This window comes from Theobroma cacao, chromosome 5 (assembly GCF_053813885.1).
Source record: "Theobroma cacao isolate CCN51 chromosome 5, ASM5381388v1, whole genome shotgun sequence".
Classification (NCBI taxonomy): domain Eukaryota; kingdom Viridiplantae; phylum Streptophyta; class Magnoliopsida; order Malvales; family Malvaceae; genus Theobroma; species Theobroma cacao.
This window is the reverse complement of record NC_142643.1, coordinates 25,803,102-25,809,101: the sequence shown is the minus strand read 5'-3', so window position 1 is coordinate 25,809,101 and position 6,000 is coordinate 25,803,102.

Sequence of the window (6,000 nt, the reverse complement as noted above, 5' to 3'; positions counted from 1 at the left end):
AAAAAATATTAAGATATTAATATTTTATTCGATGTTGAAAATTAGTCATGAAGAAGGAGTGTATGGTCAATCTAACTGAGGAAGAAGAAGAACGAGAGAATTTCAAAGAAAAATGACATTAGTGGGGGCCCGCATGTCTTTATTAAATAAAGCTAATGCGAGTAAATATATATTTAAATATTATGGTGATACCACGTTAAAGTGCAAACTTGGTATTTTATTGGTACAAGTGTTAAGGAAGAAAAATTGAAGAAATTTGAAATTAAAAGATTGTGGAAGGACTTAATTAAAAATGGTGAAAACCTTGAAAGGCAAAATGGTAATTTTGCCATTAGATTGGTCAAAGCTTTCAAAGAAAGCTTTGACTCTTTTCTTTTTCAGCCATAATCGGTTCTTATCTTCACCAAAAGATAGTTTCTTCTTCTTCCTCACCCTCCCACGCCATTTTCTCTTTCTCCACCATAAAATCAAATTTTCTTTCATTTTCTTTTCCTTTCTTTCTTCTTTTGTCTTATCTTTTCTTACTTCTTCAGTCTTCTAACTTCTTGAGCACAAAATCTGCAGCTTCTAACCTCATTTTTTTTTCAGCACAACCAAAGCCTAGGAGAGAGAAAGAAAAAATCTCTCTTTCTTTCCTTCATTTTCTATTTCTACTCCACCATCACCAACACTTGAATTTTCAACTTTAAATCTTCATTTTCAAGGCTAAAAGGTATATATATTTTGAACTCTTAAAATTTATGAATTTATGGGTTATATTTTCAGGTTTTATTTCCTAATTTCTTCAAATTCGTTTTCTTGAAAATATTAGGTTTTGTTGATCTTTATGCCTCCAAGCTCACCAAGGTAAAGAAACTTTAAGTTTGGATAGTCAATTTAATGGGTTTGTGAATTAGAATAGAATTCTGGGTTAAAAACTAGGGTAGAATGTAGTTTATCAAGAGTATGCTTATTGGAATTATTAAGTTTAAGTTTATGATATATATAAGACTATTATTGTCTATTGGCAATTATAGGTTTTAATGGTGTTTCAGGACTACCTGATTAAGATCTTATGGGTGCTAGTCTTGTTAGGTGGCATTGTTAAGGTGAGTGAACTTCCATTAAATTATTTTGGGAAATACATATGTGTTGGGATAAAGCACTTAAATGATTTTATTTGATTTTTTTTCTCTAAATCATGCTTGGGAACAAGCTTTTGATGAAACGTTTTATGTTGTAAAATGTGTAATGTGATGAACCATGTATTCCTATATTCTGATGATATATATGTTATGCTTTGAATGATAATATTGTGTGATAATCGTAACCGTGATTGTGCAGTGTGGGAGTGCACATGCCGGTGATGATGGGTGATTCTAGCTATGTGCGGTGTGGGAGTGCACATGAGCTGATGATTAGTGGATGATGATTCCAGCTATGTGCAGTGTGGGAGTGCACATGAGCTGATGAGCCGGTGGTTGTATACATGTTTACACATACCATAGAAATGTTAGAGAAAATATTATGTGATTGCAATGGATGTGAAATGTTAAAATTGTTAATTGTTTTCAAATTGATTTTCAATGCAATGGAAAAAAAACTGTCTGTCTTGCTTGTCTTGCTCGAATATGTACTGTGGTTTTCACTTTTTGATTTCATTATGGATCATGGATCCTTCAACACTAAGGGGTTAAATAATCAAAGGTCGAATTGAGGGGTTTTACGAGGAATTAAACTAAATTGCATTGTTTTTAACATAAGTGCATAATGATTTCTAAACTTTCTTTATCATTTGCTTGTTCCCTTCTTATGTTCACTCACTGAGTTTATACTCATTCTTTTCTACTTTATGTTTTAGTTTTCAAGCTCAAAGGTAGTTGGATCCTAGGTAGAGGTGCTTCCTCTTGTTCATCGTACGATAGGTTTACCAGCACACCCCATGATAGTATCCACACCAAAGTCACTCCACTGATAGTCAAGGTCTTTTGTATGTGTATGTGGTTATTTAAATGTAGTTCATGAGATTTGTTGTAAACATTGTATGTTTGGTTCACATGATAATGTCACCACAGGTTGGCAAATGAAAATATTATTTTATGAATGATATATATTCGGTTGCCATGATTTATTATTGAGAAGAGATTATTTTTGAAAACTATGAATTAAGAACTTTAGAGATAAATGAGGAACAGATGGCTTAATGGACAAGTGTGCATAGAAAGACTTGTTTGGGCCTAGTGGGCCATGCCTATTGGGTCCATGCACTGGTCATGGCCCGAGATTCGGGCTGTGACAAAGTGACACTATCGAACCAAGTTGTTGCCACCATTGCTTTCCTTGGTTTCTTCATTCTTTTTAAAGATTCTTCTTTTAGCATTGGACATTCAGATCTAAAATGTCCTAGTTACTTACATTCAAAGTAGAACATTTCATCTTTCTTGATAAGATTACCCTTGTCATTATTTTTCCAAGAAAAACTTTGGTCTTTCTTGTAATTTTTCTTTTCAAACCTTCAACCTTTTTATCCCATTAGTTTCCTAAACCTTTTATCCATCATTGCTAACTCTTCATCATCATCACTTGATAATTCTTCAAGTTCTTCTTCAAGTGAATTAATCTTGAGTGTAAGGTTTTTCCTTTTCTTCTTCACTTCTTTCTTTTCTTCCCCTTCTTTTTCCTTCATTGCAAGTTCATGTGTGAGAAAAGAGCCACAAATTTCATCAACTACGGCCACATTGAAGCCTTTGGCTTCTTGGATAGCAGTGACCTTCAGTTTTTAGCTTTTTAGGAGGCATTTACATAGCCTTTTAATACACTCATGTTCAGGGATGGTTTTTTCAAGTTGATTGAGCTAGTTTGTAATATTGGTAAACCTATCAAACATGGTAGTGATATCTTCAGCTAGTTCCACTTTAAGCATTTCATAATTATATGTGAGTAAAGTAATTTTTGACTCCTTTACTTCTAAGGTCCCTTCATGAATGACTTTAAGTTTTTCCCACATTTCTTTGGCTGTAGTAAAACTAGAGATTTTGTAGAATTCTACAGGAGTTAATGCACAATGAAAGGTGTTGATGGCTTTAAAATTTGTTTAGATCTTTTTGACTTCAACTTCAACACATTCAGATCTTGGTTTAGGCAATCTCTCACTAGTGACAAAGCTAGGTGAGGTGGAAATATATGGTCTTTTTGTGATAGCATACCACATTTCATAATCAAGGGTTCTAATGTATATGGGCATCCTAGTGCTCTAATAAGCATAGTTTGATCCATCAAATAGAAGAGGCCTATATGTGGATTAACCTTCAACAATAATTAAATTTTGCAAAGCCATGTGGATCTTCCTTGAGGATGTTAAGCCTTAAATTTGAAGGTATGGCTCTAGTACCACTTGATGGTCACAATGAAGTGCTAGAGGGGGATGAATAACATTAAAAATTTTAAGCTCAGCCCTTTCTGAATGATAAAGCTTTTAACCGATTAGAGGAAAATGAATACAGAGCTTGTAGTGGCTAAAATACACTAAGAAAGGGTAAAGAAAAGTGGACAATGTAAGACTCTTTATAGTGGTTCAGTCCCCTTGACCTACATCCACTACCTTGATCTCCCAATCAAGGATTTTCAACCCAATTTCACTATACCGATGGAATAAACAACTTCCACCAAATTTTTACAAGGTAAGCTCTCAACCCAAGCTCTAATCCCTTACAGCAAGCTTTAGAGTTCTTCCTACACTCTAATTTCCCAAGGCAAAGAAGAAAAAAAAGTACAGCTAAGTACCTTTACAAGTCTAGACAAATGACAATCAAGCTCAAACACTCTTTCAAGATTTGGAATGAAGAACAACTGTTTTTGGTGAAGAATATTTTGTTTTTGCTCAAAATGGCTCTTTTCTCTTCAAATCTCCTTACTTTGACCGTTGGAGCTTCCTTTTATACTTAGGGAGTCATATTTTTCTATTGGAGATAGGTTCTAGCTATTAGAAACAACTATGATGTACTTCTAACTGTTATTTTGTCTTCTAGTGTTTAAATTCAAAAAAGAAGACAAACTTCGGCTAATCAATTACAGGCAACTCTAATTGATTACAGCTTCTCTACCTTATACTGTCTTGCTGTTGTGTTTTTGCTCTAATTGATTATTGGAGGCTTTAATCAAATGAGAGTTCTTTGTCTTCAAGCTTTTCTTATTCAACAAACTTCTTTTATCTGGTCACAGCAGGCTCTAATCGATTACAAACTTTCTATTTTCATTTTTCTCTACATATCAATCTTCCTCTAATTAGTTAGCTCTTCCCTTAACTGATTGAAGCTTAACGTCGTTCAGCCTTAATTGATTAAATTCAGCTTTAATCAACTAGAAAATCTTCGAATTTTGAATTTCTCTATTTTGGCTCCCTTTAACTGTCAACTATATTTTCAAACTTATTTTTGGAACTTGAAGATACTAGGACCTTGTGCTCTAACTTATCAACCAGACTTCTTAATTGATTAGCATATTTTTGTTTTGCTTCAACTTGTCACACAACCATGCTTTACTTGATTAAGGTTCTTTGTCAATAAATTACTGAGGTTTTGTTTTTATTCATTACTTTGCTCTTTCCCTCTTTGACTAATTAACTCTTCTTTAAATTTACCAAGCTTCTTGACTTGTCTTTATTGGACAACTTTGTTAGGCATATTAAATTAAATTCTACACATTTAAATAACAAGATTAGACATTAATGAATGAGGAATATTTTGTTATCATCAAAAACATATGGAGTCAAAAACACTTAATAGTATATCTAGTATACTAGTAGTTAGATAAAGAAATGAATTAATTATACCTCTACTCTATGGAGCTTTTGGTTCACATCCTTTTCCTTTTCATCTTTATCAGGCTTGTAAATGGACTCATAGGTGTTCCAATTGACTTCAAGTTCATCACTCCAAATTTCTTTAACATTTCTTTTGTATACTTTTCTTGGTTGATGAATATTTCATCCTTACATTGCTTGATTTGTAGGTCAAGGAAAAATTTTAGCTCTCTCATCATAGTCATCTCAAATTCCCCTGCATCTCTTTAGCAAAACACTCATAAAATTTTTCATTAGTAGCACCAAATAGTATGTCATCCACATAAATTTGAACAATAAGCAAATCTCTTTTATCTTTTTTGATTAATAGTGTAGTGTCCACACTCCCCTTGACAAATCCTTTTCTTATCTAAAATTTTGAAAGATTCATACTCAGCTTTAGGAGCTTGTTTCAATCCATATAATGCTTTATGCAATTTGTAAACATGATCAACCTTTTCATAGTTTTCAAAACTAAAGGGTTGTTCAACATAAACTTCTTCTTGAATAACACCATTTAAAAATGCACATTTAACATCCATTTCAAATAATTTAAAATGCATATAACATGCAAATGCAAGCAAGTGTCTAGTTGCTTTTAATCTAACCACAATGGAAAAAGTTACATCATAATCAAGTCCTTCTTCCTGATTATTGCTCTTAGCAATTAACCTTGCTTTGTTCCTCACCATATTACCCAACTCATCCAATTTGTTTCTAAATACCCACTTAGTGCTAATGATTGGATGGTTGGTTGGCCTTAAAGCTAAGGTCCAAACTTTGTTCCTTTCAAATTAGGAAAGTTCTTCGTACATGGCAATCATCCAACTCTCTTCCTTTTCAACTTCCTAAAAGGTCTTAGGTTCTACTTGTGATATGAATGCCACATATTCATAAGCTTCTGCTAGTTTTTTTCTAGTTTTGACACCATCCAAGGAATCACCAATGATTAGTTCTTGTGGGTGATTTTTAACAAATCTCCAGCTTTAAGAAAGATCGTTGTGTTGATTGTTAGTTCTTTGCAAGTCGTTTAGTGGCAATTCTTCATCATTTTTTTCTTGCTAGACTTGTCTTAATCATCTTCTTCATTATCTAAGCTCATCTTAATGACATCTACATCATATCAGCATCATCAAGCACTACCTTTCTTTATGCGTCATTAGTTTCATCAAAGATAACAT